The sequence below is a fragment of the Dromiciops gliroides genome, chromosome 2, assembly GCF_019393635.1.
Source record: "Dromiciops gliroides isolate mDroGli1 chromosome 2, mDroGli1.pri, whole genome shotgun sequence".
NCBI lineage: Eukaryota > Metazoa > Chordata > Mammalia > Microbiotheria > Microbiotheriidae > Dromiciops > Dromiciops gliroides.
In genome coordinates, this window is record NC_057862.1 from 51951152 (window position 1) to 51971463 (window position 20312).

General features: G+C 47.5%; 1 protein-coding gene across 3 annotated transcripts in view; it reads left to right on the forward strand.

Moving 5' to 3' along the window:
* Positions 1–442: 442 nt before the first annotated feature.
* Positions 443–20312, forward strand: part of CHST3 (carbohydrate sulfotransferase 3) — a 55107-nt gene continuing 35237 nt past the window's right edge. Inside the window, exons 1-2 of one of the 3 annotated variants that reach the window (XM_043986317.1) lie at positions 443–538; positions 2062–2163. The gene's annotated coding sequence lies outside the window, so the exon portion shown is untranslated. Of the gene's footprint in view, positions 539–994; positions 1212–1339; positions 1455–2061; positions 2164–20312 lie in introns of those variants that run through there. The other 2 variants (XM_043986316.1, XM_043986318.1) reach the window with 2 other exon arrangements.

Consider the following 20312-nt stretch of genomic DNA (forward strand, 5'->3'; position numbering starts at 1 on the left):
CCTCCTCTCTGTGCCGCGGCTCCTGCAGCGCCCAGCCCCGAGCGCCAACTTTGCGAACGGTTCCCAAGTTGCCGGGCGCGAAAGGGGGCAGGGGGTGGGGAGGGAAGGAAGAGGAGGAGGGATCCCCAGGCGTCTTGGAAGGGGTTCAAGAATCCGCCGGCCGGACACAGAGCGGTAGCGGCCTGAGCCGGGGAGGGAGAAGCGGCCGCTGCTGCGCGGGACGGACGGGCTCCGGCACCCCCTCGGAGCCGCGGGCACATGGGACCCGGGCGAGGCGGCCGCTCTTCGGCTCCCCCGCCGGCGCCGGCGCCTCCTCCCCTGGCCCGGTGATCGGCCAGCCCGAGCCGGCCCCCGGGCCCGGGAGGTGCGAGCGGAGCCCGGGACAAGAAGACGAGAGGGAGGGCTCCCGGGCGCAGGGGGCAGGTCCCCGGGGGTGGGTGGGTGGGAACCTTCCTTCCAGCGGGCGCCCAGAGGAGAAAGCGGCGGATGCTTCCCGCTCCCCATTCCATCCGCCCCCGGCAAGGAGAGGCTGGGCAGGGTAAGGCAGCCTTCTTCCTCCCCTCCTTCCTTCTCCCCCCCTTCCTTCTTCCCTCTCTCCCCCCCTCCCTGGCCCACTGCTGATGCGGGGCTAGAGGGGGCCGCCAGCTCCCGAGGGAGGACTGCCTGCCCTCAGGCTCCCGTGCCAGTCCGGACGAAGCGAGAGGGGACGTCGCGGCCAATCCGTGCGCCCCCTGCCTCGGATCCCTTGGTCCCCTCCGTACACCCCCAGCTTAACCTCCTGGGCCCGGGGCAGACCGGAGGAGAGAGGAGGGGGCTGCGGGGCTGGGGGCCGGGCCGGGAAGGAGGCGAACCTCCCACTGCTCCAGGACGCGCCCCCTGGCCCAGCCTAGCACACCCTAGCGCCCCGGGGCTAGGAGCCCGGAGATCTTCACCCCTCGCATGTTCCCGCCCCTTCCCCCTCCCTTCTCAACCCCCTCCCCATCCGATCAAGCCGGCTTCTTGGTCTGGAGCCAGCGGGGAGGTGCTGGGAACAAGCTGGGTGCCGAGGAGGGGAGGAGTTGGCCGGAGCTCTGCACTCAAGATCAGGCCCCCAAACTGGTGGGTGGAGGGGAAAAAGGAGCATTTCGGCCCGGCCTCGGAGCGAGCTGCACTTGAGTCTTGGAAACTTGGTGTCTGGGCGATGTGTCTGGGTGTGCGCAGCGCTTCCGGAGGTGAGGCGAGGCGAGGCAGGCAGGCAGGCAGGCGGGCGGAGGGAGGGGAGCCAGGGGAGCGGAGGGAGTGATTCACAAATCCCAGAGCCTGGCAGCCGGGTCGGCCGGCGGAGTGGGGAAGGCAGGCAGAGCCGGAGGGCTGATGCTGGGCCGTGGAAGCAGAAACCTGCTGCAAATGAGGCGTCGTGTCTTCCCTGCCTTGCTCCAATCCCTTCCCCTGTTACAGTGTCTTCCTGGCTGGGAGTAAGTTGGGGAGCCTGGGGACCTCGCCTTCGGAGAGGGACCCAAAAGACCTAAGGTCCCCCGGAGTGAGGCCCAGTCAGGTCTTGGCCAGAGGCAAGGGCTGGGCTCTTCCGACCAGCCCCTACAGCTGGCTCTCTTTTCTGCCAATGACTTTATGATACCCTGAAGACACGGGCTGGCCTCCTCTGGGATCAGTCAGGGCTGGGTCCGCCATGGAGGAGATAGTGCATTTCCATATACTCCATATTCACCACCTTATCTGCTTTTATCTCCTCCCCCTAGTAGCCACTCCAAGGCAAATCTGGGGATTTCAGATTACACAATCTCTGAGCTGGGAGGGACCTTGCAGGTCATCTAGTTCACCAGCCCCCCTACCTGAGCAGAAATTCCTTCTCCAGTACTTTCCACAAGTGGGCTTCCAGCCTCCTCTTAAAGGCCTTCAGTGTTGGGGAAGTCCATGCCTCCAGACCGGTGGTGCTGCTTTTCCAATTTGGGGGGGCTTCCCATACAGATCCCTCCGCCTCCCTTCTTTTTTAACCTAACATCTGCATCCCTGACCAGCATACACCTATCCTGACCTTCATCTGTTTCCATGTTGGTCCAGCAGATTTAGAACTGCCCCCGGGTCCTGGCATCTACAGTCTCTGCTGCCTTGGTGGACCAATGCATCGCTCCAGGCCAGAGTGGGGCCTACAAACACAACTCTCTTGTGAGTATATTCTGAGCAGGAACTGGGGAAGTGGGGGTCAGCAGAGGAAAGCTTAGCTAAGGTTTCCTGTTATCTAGTGCTGGTCCTGGAATCAATTGATGTGGGGACCTGGGGGAAAAGGGGAGAAGCATAAACAGGAAGACTTGGCATGAGCCTTGTCACTTGTGTTTGAAATTATCTTTCAGTCCATTCCTGTTCACACTCTTAGATGGACCCTTTCTTTGTGTGGCTAAAGTAGTGGAAAGAAAAAAAGTGGTTGTTAGATCTGATGTCATTGTGGCTCCGGGGAGGTGAGTCTCCTCTCTAGGAGTTGTAGAGCAAAGTCAAAAGGCTCCTCATTCCTTGTGATTTACTTACTGTGTGAGGATAGTTGAAAGAATACAGGGCTTAAAGTCTGGAGCGCCAGTTTCATAGTCTGGCTCAGCCATTTATTAGCTATTCAATTCAATGGGCATTTATTAAGCACCTACTATATTCAAGACCAAAAAAAGTCTTACTGTGGGGTGGGAACTACCTGTGCACAGAAAAGTAAATACAAAATCAGTCAGTCCACAAGTGTTTTTTGTTTGCTTGTTTGTTTATTTTTTGTTGTTGTTTTTGCAGGGCAATAAGGGTTAAGTGACTTGCCCAGGGTCACACAGCTAGTAAGTGACAAGTGTCTGAGGCTAGATTTGAACTCAGGTCCTCCTGAATCCAGGGCCGGTCCTTTATCCACTGCCCCCAACAAGTGTTGTTGTTGTTTAAAATATGCTTACAATATGCCAGGCAAAGGGGTGCATGATAAACACAGAATTACTTGGTAGGGAACTAATATCCAGGAAAATCAGGAAAAGCCTTGTAGTAAGTGGCACTTGAGCCTTAAAGGACGCTGAGGATTCCAAGAAGCCGAGCTGAGGAAAAAGAGCATTGTAGGTATCAGGGATAGCCTAGGCAAAGGTGCAGAGGTAGGAAATGGACTGTTTTGAATAGAGAACATCTAGTGAGGCAGTTTAGCTGAAATACCAAGTGCTGGAGGAGAGAAGGATGTGTAATAAGCCAGGGAAGAAAGATTGGCGTCTGCGCTGATTGTAAAGGGTTTTAAATGCTGTGTGATCTTAAGCAAGCTGTCACCTCTCAGGGCGATGTAAAATGTGGAGGTTGGGTGAGACAGGGTAACCACTGTGGAGGTGTGTTGCCCTGTTAGGACAACTCAAGGGACCAGCCCCTACTAAGCCATATCAGTTAACTGCACACAGCTCGCCCTGGGGCGAGCTTCTGGGGAAGAATAGACGCTCCGTGTGTGTGTGTGTGTGTGTGTGTGTGTGTGTGTGTGTGTGTGTGTGTGTGTGTGAATGCCCCAGGATTTCATCCGAGAGAGGCAGGAAGGTCTTATTAATATTATTACTAGGACCCATCCATCCCTACCACTTCTTAGAATGATTTACCAATCCAGCAGGAGGAAAGAAAATGATCTTATTAGATCCACCCTTATGCCCACCCGGGGAGACTGGGGATGGAGGGAAGAATAGGGGTTTAGATTGCTTTGTCTTAGAGGCACAGGTCCTCTGTGAGTGTTTTCTGGGGAATTTGAAGGCAGGAAATTTTCTCTCTTACATCTTGCCTCACAAGATTGCTGGGAGGAAGGTGTCTTGTAAACCTTCCAGCATTCTCTAATTTGTGGGTTTCTTTGGTTCTGGAGAACTCCCACATGTGGAAATTCCCTTCACCAATAAAGACCAGTCATCCATTCTACCTGATTGGTTTTAGAGCATTGCCTGGGGGCACTCAGAAGTTGGAACTTGCCTAGGGTCACAGCAATGGCATGTGCCAGAGACAGACAGTTACTACCTCTGGCCCTCCCTGCTGATGACAAAATGACAAGAATGTCCCAAGAGGCTGCCACATGTGTACAGGGGCATCCAGCCCCACTATTGGAGGGCAGGGCAAGGGAGTAGGCTGGGAGGCACAAGCCTGCATAGCTCTGGGGAGCAGACAGAGCCTGCATTTAGCCTGGTGCTTTTCCCAAGGTTAGGGGAGTTCTGAGAAACAGAAACATTCCAGCCTCCAGGACCCTGGGTGGTGGGCAATCCTAGGAGTAGTTCTTTCCTAACATTGGACCAGAGCTTCCCCAGATGTGTGGGAGGCTGGGGTAGGAAAATACAAGGAATTCAGCTCCTCTGGCAAAGAATAGTTGTTGCCATTTGCTTGTAGTTTAAGACCTGTAAACCTGCCTTGGAGCTGAAGTTAGGAAGAGGCAAGAACTTCAGTCCTTGGTGGAAGTAGAGGCACACCTATCCCACTATCCTTTTTATCCCTAGGCTGGAGATATTTATCACTTCTTTAGAGATACCCATCAGCCCCTGTGGCAGTTAAAAATTTCTAAACTGAGTACCTCTTGACAAAGGAAAGAAGGAAGGGAGGGAGGGAGGGGGGAGGAAGGAAAGAAGGAAGGAAGGGAAGAAGGAAGGGAGGAAAGGAAAGAAGAGGGAAAGGCGAGAGAAAAGGGAAGAGAAGAAGAAAGGAAGAGAAGAAGAAAGGAAGAGAAGAAAAAAGGAAAGAAGGGAAAGAAGAAGGAAGGAGATGATGAAGGATCAGGGAAGGAGAGAGGAAAGGAGGAAGGGAGGGAGGAGAAAGGAGAAACAAGCATTTATTAAGCATCTACTGTGTACCGGCACTTTATAAATATCTCATTTGATCCTTAGGGAAGTAAATGCTTTTATTGTTCCCACTTTATTTTGAGGAATTGAGGCAAATAGAGATTAAGTGAATAGCTTGGGGTCAAGTAGCCAGTTAAGTGTCTGGGGCCAAATTTGAATTCTGATCTTCCTGACTCTAGGCAGTACCCACTGTGCTTCCCAGATTCACAGGTTTGTTGTGTGTTTTTTCCCCTATATATTTTATTATTTTCCAGTTACATTTAGAGATAATTTCCAACATTTGTTTTTATAAGATTTTTTTAGTCTCAAATTTTTCTCCCTCCCTCCCCTCTCTTCCCCCTCCCCAAGACAGCAAGTAATCTGATATAGGTTATATATGTACAATCACATTAAACATATTTCTGCATTAGTCATGTAATGAGAGAAAAATCAGAGCAAAAAGGAAAAACCTCAAAAAAGAAAAACAACAACAGCAAAAACAATAGAAATAATATGGTTCAATCTGCATCCAGATTCAACAGTTCTTTTTTTTTCCTCCTGGATTTGGAGAGCATTTTCCATCATGAGTCCTTTGGAACTATCTTGGACAATTTTATTGCTGAGAAGAATCAAGTCTATCACAGTTGATCAACATACAGTGTTGTTGATAAGATTCATGGGTTTTTAGAACAGGAAGGGACCTTAGAGGTCATCTTTGTTCAACCCAGCTAGTGAGCATCAGAGGCAACATTTGAACCTCCTAGGTCTTTTTTGTGTGTGTGTGAGGCAATTGGGGTTAAGTGACTTGTCCAGGGTCACACAGCTAGTAAGTATCAAGTGTTCGAGGTCAGATTTGAACTCAGGTCTTCCTGACTCCAGGGCCAGTGCTCTATCCACTGTACCACCTAGCTGCCTCTCCTCCTAGGTCTTAGTAACTGTGAGCCCCATAGCTCAGGTGCTATGCCAGGCTTTAGCATCTGCAGCGGCTGTGTGCAAAGAGCTTCCCATGTTGTCAGCCATCCCTACGTTGCCTTTCTTTGCCAGCATAATATAGTAACATATGGACTCAGTCATGGGATCACAGATTTCTCACCGGAAGGGCCCTTAGAGGTCATCTAATCTGACACTCTCATTTTACTGACTGAGGAAACTGAGGCCCCATAGAAGTGACCAAAGTCAGACAGGCAGCATGAGAGCTGGGATTCAAACCCAGCTCCTCAGATGTCAAATCCAATGCTTTCCCACCAAGCCATGCTGATACAGAAGACTTGAGTTCAAGTCTACCACTTCCTAGTTGTGCGACTCTGGACAAGTGATGCCTCCTCTCTGAGTATGGCCTTGCTCAAGTGAGACCTCTGCTGCACCTGGGAAGGTTATCTCGAAGGACACCCTTTGCAAATAGCAAAGTGTTGTGCAAATGGAAGCTATTTTTGCCACTGAATCTCGGGTGTAAATTGGGTTGTAAATCAACTCTAAAGAACCTCTCAATTTTCAGTGTAAGCACTTACCCTTTAGAAACCCACAAACTACAACTGGAGCTCCGTTTGTTATTTTGTGGATTGTCTGAACTATCAAAAGTGATGGAGGAAATGTGAATCACTCGGATTAAACTTAAAAGTGTGCCTGGGTACTTTTAATTCTCCCTGGAGAGCCACTTGTTAAACATTTACCAGCATAACCCTGGTTAAAAAAAGGTCTTAGACATCCAGGGACAGTCATATCCCTTAAAGATATGTTTCAAGGCCTGCTATAGAGGAGCGTGGTATCAAGCAGCTCCCTTCCCCCTTCCCCTCCCTATGAACTGTGGGAAGCCAGCTGTAAAGACATCCCAAGCCCCTCATGCCTCCCTCATTCCTTTCCACAATGGGCCCGAGCATCTCTGCCCCAGCTGGGGCCAGGGAGAAGCCAGAAGGAGAGCAGCTAAGACCAGCCCCCTCCACCCCCTTTTCCTTCTTGTTCTTCCATTACAAAAGGGATAGATCAATATTTCTGGAGCCTTGGGACATCCGAAGAGAGTTTAGAAATGGAATCTCCCTCCATCCCCTGGGCCTTGCTGAGGTCTTATTTTTTTATTCCATAGCTGTTTTTACAGACAAAGGGAGTTGCATCAAACTGAATCTTCTTCCTCCTTTAAGGATGGGTCATGAATCTAGTGTTGGAAGGGATATCAGAGTCCAACTGCCTCATTTTATAGATAATGAAACTAAGGTCTAATGCAAAACATTTTTTAATTTATCTACCTTTTGGAGGGTGGGAGCAAAACTTCTTTAACTGTGGTTCACACCCCCGTATAGGGTCACATAAGTGAATGTGGAGATGGCAAAAAAGAACTGGTACCAGCAAAAGGTTATGTATACCTCTTTTAGATGCCTATATACCTGGGGTCCCACAAAAATTTCTCAAGTGAAAAGGGGTCGCAAGTGGAACAAGTTTAAGAAGCCCTGGTTTAGAGAACTCAAGTAATTTGCCCAAGGTCACACAAGGTAGTTAGCATTGGAGATAGGACTCTAACCCTGGTACTCTTTTTTTTGGGGGGGGGGAATGGGGGTTAAGTGACTTGCCCAAGGTCACACAGCTATTAAGTGTTGAGTGTCTTGGGCCAGATTTGAACTCAATCCAGAATCCAGGGCTGGTGCTTTATCCACTGCACCACCTAGCTACCCCTAATCGTTGTACTCTTAACAGGAGTTAATATCCTTTCTAATTGTCCCAGGTTGTATGTACTTGGTTTTATGGGAAATGAGGAGAAGCAAAGGCAATTCTTATCCCCAGAGAGTTCATCTCCACCCAGATCTCTCCTGACTGCTGGAGAGAAAGTGTGAAAACTAAGACTAACCGTCTATCTTACTTAGGTTCCTTTCCCCTCATCCACCATCTCCTTCCTCCTCGGGCTTTTCCAAACACACCACCTACCTTCCTTCTTTTCACAAAGGTTGCTTGTCTCTTCAGGAGGTTTTCCTCTTTTCCAGTTCCCAGGAAATTATCAAGGAGGGGATCTGGAGGGCTCTCAGAAAAGGATTTGGAGGGAAAGTGTGGAAAATAAACAAGCCAGTCCCAGCCTGACCTCCCCAAGTAAACAGCCTAGAGCAGAAAACCTCAGAGCCCAGCTTGGGAGTTGTGCATTTGCCTTCTCATCCTCAGCTGGCCACCCCACAGAGGGGCAAGTCCTCCTTTCCCTCTTCTTGTGTGATTCAGACTTCAGTGTCTCCAGTCGGAAAAATAGATTGTCCTGGGCAGGAGGCAAGGGCTAGCAATAGAAGATGGGGACAACTGGCCTTCTTAGTGGTCTGGGTAAGTCACCAAGAGCTGTCCCTTCCCGAGACAGACAGGTGGGTTTACGCCTTTGTTCGGGAGTTTGGCTTTGAAAGATTTGGTGGCAAAGTTTTTGTTTTCTTTTGTTTTTTAAAATTCTGGTTCTGTGGAATCTGGAGAAGAATCCTTCTTTGGCCACACAGGCAAACATCTAGATGTTTTGTAAAAGGTTGGAGTTGGAGGGTAGAGAGATTAGACAGCATCTGGCTCTTCTTCAGTTGTGTCCTTCAAAGGGCCGGGCTGGGGGTGGGGGTCAGAGGAACACAGATCTAAATCTGGAAGAAGCCTCAAAGGCCAGGTAGCCTAGCCCTTTCATTTTACAAATGAGGAAATTGAGGCTCAGGAAAGTTAAATCACTTACCCAAGGTCACACAGAATGGGGCACCAGAGGCATTTATGAACCAGGACTTGTGACACTGGCACCAGTGCCCGTTCTGCTGTACCCAGACTGATCCCTGAGAGAGCCTATCTCAAACTCGGGGGGCTACTGAGGTCTCCTTCCTCCACATCCCCCATCTCTCTGGAGCTGCTGTTGGACTCCCCTCTGTGGGAGGCACGGCAGCCCCGGAGCCATCAGGACAACAGAGAATGTGCCCATTTATCAGCATCTGACCTCCCCACCTTAGTCCCCTCTGGCAAAAGGAAATATGGGAGTGACAACTAGAACACCAATTGTCATAAAGACTCCTGCTCTCCCACATTCCAGCTTTATGTAGTTGGCTCAAGATCTCAGACCTTTTAGAAACTCTTTGTGGCTGGATCACTCAGCCCTGCCCTAGGAAAAGAAAAAGAATTTGGCTCATCAGCCCTATGCTCTAGTCTAAGGAACCCCGCTAAGCCCTGGTAAACCTAGCCGTAGGGACAGCCCCAAGTGTGGGCAGGGCTGACAGAGGCAGCCCAGGCTGGAGGGGAGACCACGTGGATGGCCAAAACCTTGTTCAAGCAGACTGCCAGGCTGCCTGGAATGTTTAAGGTAGATCATCAGAGGCATGGGGAGCAGGAATGAGCACACATATACTCACCTCACCGATAGACACATGCCTGCAGACACTAATGCAGGGAGACACTCACAGACCTGCAAGTCCAGCTATGATATTCACCAACACGTACATCCTCATGGACATTCTCACCAACTCCTCAGTCCACAGAGTATAAGAGTAGAGAGATTTCTGTCAGCACAGAAATATCTGGGCCAAGGTAAGTTAGATGGAGGTCTGCCTCTGAACAGAGCCATAGGTCTGGGGTTTAAATCCTGTCTCTGATGTTTAATACTTGTGTGACCTTGGTCAAATTTCTCTACCCTGCTGGATCTTAGTTTCCTCATCTATAAAATGGGGGGAATTGGAATAGAGAGCCTCTTCAGTCCCTCCCAGGACTGGATCTAGGATCTTGGGAACTGGCATCAGTGTGTGTGATCAGTTAAGTTATTATTTTTGAAGCTCTCAGATGTGCGACATTAGATGTCTGTGACTGTCCAGAATTCACAGGATCAGAGATTCAGAGCTGGGAGGGGCCTTAGGTACCATCCCTACCCCCATTTTATTTAAGGCCTTAATATAAAGAAATTAAGGCTCAGAAATATCCCCAAGAAGTTATGATATGGAAACACAGCTTAGACAATAAGTCAAGTAGAATAAAGGATTATTTTCAAACAGAAAGTTATTTAAATTAATCAATGCAAAAGCAGAATAGGGTAAGGTAGAGGTGTTGCATGGCCTGAACCAGATTCAAATGTAATTGGGAAATATTTAACAAAATAAATGAAGTTATAATAAAATAGATAACATCACATTTTTTTCCTTTTTTAAAAAAATTGATTTGATTTTTTAAAAAGTTGTTTTCCAATTACATCTAAAGATATCTTTTGAGTTCCAAATTTTTCTCCCACCCTCTCTTCCCTCCCCCATCCTGAAGCCAGCCAGCAATCTGATACAGGTTATACATTACAATGATGTTAAACATATTTCCACATTAGTCATAATACTTTTTTTTTTCAATTTTTTTGTGGGGCAATTAGGGTTAAGTGACTTGCCCAGGGTCACACAGCTAATAAGTGTCAAATGGCTGAAGCTGGATTTAAACTCAGGTCCTCCTGAATCCAGGGCCAGTGCTTTATCCACTGCACCATATAGCTGCCCTCTATAATATTACATTTTAAAACTAAGTCAATATGTGGCCCACACAGATCCTTATCTATGGCTTTAGCAGGCCCTGATTTCTGTTTGAGTTTGACATCACTGGGGTAGCAGAGGGGCAGACTGACTTGGAGTCAGGAAGATGTGGAGTCTGGTTCAGTTTCACTGGCTGTGTGACTGTGGGCAAGTCACAACCACTCAGTTCTCTAGGCAGTTTTGGTAAGATTCTAAATTGCAGTGTAGGTTTCCTTATTGCAGTGATGGTTTCCTTATTGTTAATTACCTGTACCAATGAAATTACAAGTTAGTTCTAAAATGTATTTGTTGTTTAGTTGTTTTTCAGTTACATTTGACTGTTCGTGGGGGTTCTTTTGACAAAGATACTGGAGCGGTTTGCTATTTCCTTCTCTAGCTCATTTTACAGATGAGGAAACTGAGGCAAACAGGGCGAAGTGATTTGCCTAGGCTCATACAACTAACAAGTACCCGAAGCCGGATTTGAACTTGGGTCTTCCTGACTCCAGGTGTGGCACTTTATCTACTACCCCACCTAGCTGCCCCTCTAAATGTATATAATAATGACCAAATTAAATTAACCAGGGTATTTATGCAGCAGGGTATTCCAGATGTGTGCGTGTGCTGGAGGAAACAACATGAGAAGTCTCATTTACAAATGAGAACACTGAGTCACTGAGCTGTGAATTGGCTTGCCCATGGTCACATACCTCATAAGCGTCCGAGCCAGGAGTCAAGTTTCCCTTGTCTACAAGTCCAGTGCATTAATCTGGGGCTGAGTGCTGCCACATTCATGTTCACACGTGTGAACATACATGCCCACACATGCCTGCTTCACACACGGCTGAGCTCCATCAGATCTGGTTTTCCTTCCCCCTCTCCTTCTTCCCTCCTTACTCCTGGTCTGTGAAGCTCTGAAATGTGCTAACATGTCCAATTCAAAGCCAGCTTGAGTTCAGGAAATAACGTTAGAAACAAATGGCTGACTTTTTCTTGCTCGCGTGATTTTGCCAGGAATTTCACAACTCCTGAGAACTGCAGCCCTGGTTTTCTAGGGTAAGAGACAACTGGGAAGGGCAAAGGGAGAGGAGAGAGGGAGAGATGAAAGAAAGAAAGAGAGGCTCATCCCTGAATAGGGTAAGTGGTATATATGGAAGGGATGGTAAGATTAGAAACCATGAGTCAGGGACTAGAAACTATCTTCTGGTTGAGAGAGGGAAAAAAATGTCAGTAACCACAATTGATCTGTAGATCCCCATCCCTTCCTTAGCTATTTCTAGAGATGTTGTTTCTTTGCCCATCGCCCCCCCCCATTCTCTCTCTCTCTCTCCCTTCCTTCACTCTCCCTCTCTCTCTCTTTCTCACTCTCCCTTTCCTCCCTTCCTTCCTCTCTCTCCCTCTCTCCCCCTCCTTCTCTCTGTCTCTGTTTCTGTCTCTCTCTCCCTTCCCTCACTCTCTCTCTTTCCCTCTCTCTCTCCCTTTCCTCCCTCCCTCCTCTCTCCCCCTCCCTCCCTCCTTCTCTCTCTCTCTCTCTCTCTCATCAAAGGGAGGGGGACTAGAAGGAGGGACCCAGAAAAGGTTTCTAAGAACTCTCTTCTGTGGTTGAGAGCATAGAGGAAGAATGAGTGGTCTACTGAAAATAGAAGTGTCTAAGGTAGCGAGGAAACCTCTCTTATTTACTGCTAGACCCGTAGGCCTGGAGGAGATCTGGAGACCAGAGAGCTGCATCTGACTGTGAAAGGGGGACCGCAGAAAGCATGAAGTGTTTACAAGTTAGGCCATTGCAAGAAGGAAGCTTGTGAAACTCAGCTTTTCCTGAGCCCGGATTCAGGTGACCCTGCCCAAGATGCCTGAATCACTTGGCGAGTTACATAGCTGAATCTTGGGCAGGACCTTCATTCTGTTTGGTGCAAACCAAAGGAAATGGGTTTAATTTGCAAGAGTGGTGACTTAGGGGCAGCTAGGTGGGGCAGTGGGTAGAGTACCAGCCCTGGAGTCAGGAAGACCTGAGTTGAAATCCGACCTCAGACACTTAACACTAGCTGTGTGACCCTGGGCAAGTCACTTAACCCCAATTGCCTCACCAAAAAACAAACAAAACAAGAGTGGTGGCTTAGGTCTGATGTATGGACACCTGGAAGGCTGAGGCGAGGAAAGTTTCTTCCAATTTACATAAAACTCTAATGACCTTGGAAGACAAAAGGCTAAAGGAAGGAGTGTGGTATAGTGGAATTAGTGCTGACTTTGGAATCAGAGGACCTGGATTCAAATCCTTCCTCTTATGTTTACCTTGGGCAAATCACTTTACTTCCCTGTACTTCTATTTAGAAAGATTTACTCCAGATTTTTTTACTTCACCAATGTGTGGAATTCCTTGTATGGAAACTCCTTCCACCAATGTAGGTGGATAATGGGTGGGTAATTTATCGTTTTAGAGAGCTTCATGGCTCACTGAGTGGTTAAGCGACTTGCCCATGGACACACAGTATGTCAGAGACAAGACTTGAAGTCAGGTCTTCCTGACTCCAAAGCCTATCCTCTATACACCAAGCTAGGCTGCATCTTTTACCCTTTATTAACTGAAGATTAAATAGATTTAGCTGTGGGAAAGTCCTACAAAGAGTCCATGAGTGATGCTCCCCTCTTCAGCTCCTCTGGAGAGAAGCAAAGGCAGTGGCTGACAGGGTCCACTCCCCTGCCTTGAATCTTGTTTGCTTGGCACTGTCTCGTGCCACTTCTGGGTGTAAATCAATGAAGGAGTCTTCTAAGTTGGGAGGATTTAGCTGACGTGGAGATTGTGTGTTTGTGTATACAGGGTTTTTGTATCCTTAGGTGATCCCTGATGACAATGTCAAATTTCCCTGAAGAATTAGTGGAAAGTACCTTAGTCTGTTCTGGACTCCTTTCGGATTTGGGGTTCCCCAATGATATGAAGGTTTCTTGTACACTTAAAGTCAAGGCATCTGGAATATTGATGACCCAATTCATAGAGCTAGAAGGGACGTGAGAGACAATCTAGTCAAACACTCTCACTTTACAGATGGGGATATAGAGACCCAAAGGGGTCTCACTCCCCTCACCTGCCACCACCACCATCATGCTCTTTTTTCCCTTTTTGCCTCTGATAGAAGCCAAGGTCACACAGGTAGTAAGTGACAGGGGCACTCAGGCTATTTCCACTATCCTGCCACAATGCCCACTGTACCAACCTTTGTTCAAGTGGTCTTGGTAGCTTGACTTGACTCTGGGTTTTTCAGACGACATACCTTGGCTACCTATGTTCCTTTAGAAACTAACAGGTGATTCTCTCTTCTGTACAGTGTGAAGGAAGTCTATATGAAATAATATACCATTCTTCATTTACAAAGATGACATTACCCACCCACCACCATCTGTTGGGCAAGCATTACAGCCAGCTTTGAATTGTGTTTGGAGAAGTGGTGATGTGTTAACCTTAAGCCATCTATGCTCTTGGCTAATTTCTCCATTCCATGGAGTATTCAAGGTATGGTCAGTGGTGCTGAAACATCACTGTGCTGAGTACAGGCATTCACAGGATGGGGAAGGAGAGGTGTGTGTGTGTGTGTGTGTGTGTGTGTGTGTTCCAGACTGGCACCTACTTCTTATTGCACATCGCAGATTAGAGGTGAAAGTCACTTTAGACATCATCTAACCCCCCTTCCAACTTCTGAATGAGGAACTGAGACCCAGAGAGGTTCAGAAATTTGCCAAAGATCATTTAGGGAGGAAGTGGAAGAGGTGGGATTTTAGTCTCAGTGTGAGAGCACTAGAATTGAACTCTTTGTGCTCCTGTCTCATTAACTTCCTGTGTGATTGTGGGCAAGCAAGTCACTTACTTAGCCTCTAGATCTTTGCTTCCTCTTTAAAATGAGAAAAAAGAAAGTTGTTGGACCCAGTGGCCTCTAAAGTATCTTCCAATTCTAAGTGTCTCATCCTTTGGCTCTCAGGCCAGTGGCTTTTTGACCATGCTCTCCCCTCAAGTTGGATTTGTTTTTTGTTTTTTGTTTTTTTGTTGTTTTTTTGCAGGGCAGTTGGGGTTAAGTGACTTGCCCAGGGTCACACAGCTAGTAAGTGATAAATGTCTGAGGCTGGATTTGAACTCAGGTCCTCCTGAATCCAAGGCCAGTGCTCTATCCACTGTTCTACCTAGCTTCCCCTCTCAAGTTGGATTTGTGCAAAGTAGAGCCAGAGTAAGACCAGAAGAAGGAAGGAATGGAGACAAGTGCTCTGTGGTTGGAGCCGAGGTAGCCGTCGCTGTGTCCTTTGGGGAAAAAGTGACCTCATTCAATCCCACCTTCCTTCCATTCTCTCTGGCAAACTTTGTGGCAGCAGGAACTTCCCAGCCAGTGAGGTGGCTTCTGCTCTCCACCCTGCTAGCTGTCAATCCAGGGAGGGAGACAGCCAAGGACTCCCACTTTCTTGTCTTCTAGGTCTTCTTGCTCCTCTCCCAGGACAGGACATTCTTTGTTTCCCATACTTCTTTTTGGGCAGCCATCATCCGTGGCAGGTGACGTCCATCTTGCACGTTTTTGGTACTAATGCATTCCTTGGCCCCACCCCTGCCCGTGCCCCCAAGAGCTGAGGCCTGGAACTTTCAGGAAGGGGAGCATGAGGGGAGAAAGGGGTTAGTTAGCCAAGCTGGGGCTCTCTCTGGAAAGCTTCCAGACCCCAAGAGGAGCAGGGATAGAAGAAAGCTAAATGTTCTATTGGCTCAGAAAGAGTTTTCAGTATTTCTTTCAGGGGCAGGGAAAGCGGGAGAAATCTGAGCCCATGTTGGGGTTTGGGTTGGCCTTCGAAGTCAGTTCAGGCTGCCCGCCAGCTTGGGATTTCGAATCTATTTAAAAAACGATTGTTTGAGAAGTGCACAGCTGTAGGCTGCAGGCATATTCCTAGCGATGGCTCGCATACCAGACATGCGCTGATTGGGGATCATTGAGGAGCTCTGGGATCAAAAAGAGAGGTGAGCCAGTCTTGTAGTGTATGAATGTCTCATTTGAATATTTGGATAACTGTATTTCAATATAACTGGTTTCCTTCGTAGTTCTATGTATTTTATCTTATGCATTTTAAAACATGATTCTGGGAAGGGACCCATAGGCTTCACCAGACGGGCTCATGGCACAAAAAATGTTAAGTCTTGGACCCAAGAATATGTAACTTATAGAGGAAAGGGTTCAGTTGTTTTCAGTTGGGTCTGAACTGTGACCCCATTTAGGGTTTTCTTGAGTGGTTTGCCTCAAGCTTATTTCCTTCTCTAGCTTATTTTACAGATAAAGAAACCGAGGCAGACAGGGTTAAATGATTTGTTCAGGGTCACACAGCTAGTCAGTGTCTAAGGTCGGTTTTGAGCTCAGTTCTTCCTGATTCTAGGTCTGGCACTCTATCCACTGTGCCACCCAGTTGCCCCTCTAGGAGAAGGAGCAGGCTATAATAAGGATAATAATAACAACAACAACATTTATATAATGCTTACTATGTGCTAGGCACTGTGCTAAGCACTTTATAGACATTATCTCATTTGATCCTCACAACAACCCTGGGAGGTAGGTGCTATTATAACCCCCATTTTACAAATAAGGGAGCTGAGGCTAACAGAGGGTAAGTGACTTACCCTGGGTCACACAGTTAGTAAGTGTCTGAGGGTAGATTTGAACTCAAATCTCCCTAACCAGGCCTAGCGTGCTATCAGTAAATATTGGGGTAGTGTGCCTCTCTGAAACAGCTGTAGAAACTGAGGCAGACATTGGGGGTTTGAGGGATCTAGAAATAGCCCCAGGGTCTCTTGGCAGCAGCAGCAGGTTACATAAGACAAATATTGCATGCTCAGCATGAGTCTCCCTAGGGGAAGAGGAGAATTAATATTTCATGACCCATTAAGCCAAAATGGGTAAGAGAAGAAATAAGGCTGTGCTCTTGAAATCCTGTCTGGAACTGAAGAGTTAGCTCAGCAATGCAGCGGTAACTGAGGGACTGGCGACCAAGCCCCCGAACTCAGCCCACCACTGGTCCAGGGCTCATAGGCTCCAGGGAGATGCTGCCAGGCTTGGCAACACGGATGAAAACCAGGGACCAGGGAGGAGAGAAGCGTGAGCTAGAAAAGGGAATGCCGACCCGAGAGAGAATGAGGATTGTGGGAAGTAGAGCAAGAATGGACCTCAGAGGTCAGCTTGGCCAAGTCTCTCATTCTACGGACGAGGAAACTGAAGCCCAGAGTAGTTAAGTGATTTGCCCAAGTTTTCACAGCCAGTAAGTTGCAGGACTGAGGGGTAAATCCAAATTTTCTTTTCTTTCTTTCTTTCTTTTTTTTTTTTTTGGTTGTTGAGGCAATTGGGGTTAAGTGACTTGCCCAGGGTCACACAGCTAGTTAAGTGTCAAGTGTCTGAGGCTGGATTTGAACCCAGGTCCTCCTGATTCCAGGGCCAGTGCTCTATCCACTGCGCCACCTAGCTGCCCCTGAATCCAAATTTTCTAACTCTAACGCAGCAGCATAATGGAACGTAAGAGTAAAAATGACAAGGGAGGGGGGGATCATAGATTCAGAGCCTGAAGGGACTTCAAAAGTCCCTATTATTTTACAGATGAGGGTCCTGAAGACCAGGGAGAGGAGTGAATTACCCAGGATCACACAGATAGAGATAAAAGTAGGATTTGAACCTGAATCCTCTGTCTACAGACATTGTCCTCCTTTTTTGTTTTTTGGGTGGTGGGTGTGGATGTGTCTGTGTGTGTGTGTGTGTGTGTTGTTTTGGTTTTGGGTTTTTTGGCTAGGCAATTGGGGTTAAATGACTTACCCAGGGTCTCACAGCTAGTAAGTGTCAACTCTCTGAGAGACCAGATTTGAACTTGGGTCCTCCTGAATCCAAGGTATGGTCCTCTTTTTAAAAAGCATTTGTTATTGTTCTGTAGTGTCCAGTTCTTCCTGTCTTTTCACAAAGAAACTGGAGTGGTTTGCCATTTCCTTCTCCAGTAGATGAAGGCAAACAGAGGTTAAGTGACTTTTCCTAGGTCATACAGTGTCTGAGGCTGGATTTGAACTCAGGTCTGACTCCCAGTCCAGTGCTTTATCCACTGAGCTACCTAGCTACCTCTCTAATGCACTTTGCAATCCTACATGAGAACTGACTATATCCTAGCTATAATCTTTGCTCCCCTGAGGGATTGTGCAGATGAGAAATGTTGACCTAAAATGCCATCCACGTGCCATGACTCACTCAGATTCATCATATTTGTATTGCTATTGCAACCCATGTTACCATAATAATGATGATACCAACTTCAGGGAGGATCTGTGATTTCTTTGGCTTGGGGCAATCCTTGTGCCACTGCCAAACAACAACCTTTCTATGACTTGCTAGATAAATCCTCAGGAGTTGTCTGTCACATATAAGCACATACAAATAAAGTGGCCTACCCAGGACCACACAGCTAGTGATTGTCAGAGGTAGGATTTGAACTCATGACTCAGTGATTCCAAGCCCATCACCCTCATACCACTCCCCTCCCAGCTTGATATACTTGTGTGTTTATAAACCCAAGACTAAGGTTGAGGTCAACAAGGGTGGACCTTTAGTGTGAGAATGGAACTCACAAAAGCTTACTCAGAGCTTGGATTTGAACCCAGGTCTTCCTGCCTCCAATCCCATCATGAATCTGACCCACTGGACTGTTGTCTTTATATTATTAATGATGGCAGACAATTATATAGCAAGCTGACTGGTAAGAAAAAACTTTACAAACATCTTTCGTCCCATTTGATCCTTGAAACAATGCAATGACGTCAAGTTGGCAAGCATTAAGCCCCTACTGTGTGCTGGGCACTATACCAAACACTGGGGACACTAAGGAAGGCAAAAAACAATCCCTGCTCTTAAGGAACTTACAGTCTAATGTCACAGGTAAGAATACTGAGGCTCAGTGAGAACAAGTGATTTTCACCTCCATCCAAGGGAAGCTAGAACTCAAAACGATATGGAGTCCTCCAGTTTCTGGGAAAATATCAGTAGGTTGCCAGCATTGCCCTTACAAGGAGTACATTCCTGTACAGGCCCTAGAGCTTGCATGTGTAACATTCCCTGGTGCCTTGCTTGGCCTGGCTTAACTCTTCTGCAGCGATGTTCCCAAGCTCTCCTCTCCTCCTCCTCCTCCTCCAACTGGCCAACGATGGAGGGGGGCAGGGAAGCAGACAGGGTGAACTCCTCCCCATCCGAGCACATGCAGCTGGGTGGCTCTGAGCCTGATCTGATGGGGCTCGGAGAGGAAGCATATAATAGCAGAAAAAGGGTCCAAGCTGTCGAACGCACTCAGGGGGCCGGGTTTGAATCCCATTGGTGATCACAGGCAAGGCACCTAAACTCTCATAGCCTCAGTTGGCTCATCTCTAAGAGGAGGACAGTGATAAGAAGTGGAAGAATTGCTCCAGGCTAAAGAAATGGCAGAGCCTTCCTGAAGCTGGTCTCACTATTAATGTGGCAACACTGGTTGCAACTGCGATTTCAATGTCGTGAATCCCAGTGAGTCTTGGCAGATGCTCTTGTACATGCAGGGTTTTTTGTGACATGTAAAGTGCTTTGCAAACCTATGTAAACATTGATGGTGATGATTGAGTTGGGAGCTTGTCTCCACCATGGTGTGACCGTGGAGAGGTTATTTAATCTCTCTGGACCTCAGTTCCTTCCTGTAACAGAAGCAGATTGGACTAGACATCCCCTATACTCCCATCCAATGGCTTATGGACTCCTTGCTTCATGTAAGGCCCTATATTAGGCACAAAGAAATAGGAATCTGAGGACTTGTCTTCAAAGAGCTTCTAGTCTAATAAAAGTAGGCAATTTTAGCTGATGCAATGAGATGAATGAACATACGAGGCCACGTATGGTGAGCCCCAGAGGACATGCTGAGGAGCCAGTGAGCTGGTATACTCAGAGGTTCAATGGTTAGGCCATGAACAAACCTGTCGTTGTCATTGTCATCAATGTCATTGTTGTTCAGAGTTGTGTCCAACTCTTTGTGACCCAAATGGGGTTTTCTTGACAAAGATACTGGAGTGGCTTGTCATTTCCTTCTCCAGCTCATTTACAGATGAGTAAACCAAGGCAAACAAACTTGTGACTTATCTAGGGTCACACAGCTAGTAAGTGTCTGAGACTGGACTTGAACTTGGGAAGATGAGTCTTCCTGACTTCAGGCCCAGAGCTCTATCCACTATACCACTCACTATGCTGCTCCCTAATCGTTTAGGACTAAGTATTGAAGGCTGGTCAGGTTGGCATGTCCTGATCTGAACATGGGCACATTAAGGTGGTCTGTTAATGTCATGGGTTATGTTAAAAAATGAGGTGACTCAGGCAACTTAGCAAAGCAATTTTTAAAAAATGGATTTAATCCCACATAGGGGCTTTGTCCATCAAAGCAAATGTTTAAATCTTGGACTTGCTTCCCAGAATGCTTCTAATGTCATCATTACTCAAGGAATGCAAATTCACTAATATTTTACCTAGGCCCCACAATTGGGAATCTGCAGGACTGAGCATTCTGGTGAAACCAAGTAAAAATCCATTTTTTACAATCTACTTGAAATGATCAGGGCCTCTGTGATTGAAAGCTGATGGAAATTTAGGACTCTGCAGCTCTTAGGAATGTGAGATTGCTGGAAGGGGCCTTAGGGGCCTTCAAAGTCCAACCCCTCGTTTGAGAGATGAGGAAACTGAGGCAGAAAGAGATGAAGAATTTATTTGAGGCAGGCTGGTGCCTTCCTGTCTGATAACATTAAAAGGCTTTATCTCTCTTCCCAGGGACTTCCCTGGAGACAGCTCTCCCTCTCCAATTTCCCAGAAGGAATGTCCCCCCTGGAGAGTGTTCAGGACTCAGGAGGGCAGGGTAGCTAGCAGGAAAACAGGTGCAGGGCTAGCCCTGTTGCCCATACCTACAACCTTGTCTTCCTTGCTTGGGTCCATGACATGCTCCAGTTGGAGAGCGGGATCAGAGATTTAGGACTGAAAGGGACCTTGGGGAGAGATCATCTGAGCCAAACCTCCTTTTCCATACATAAGGA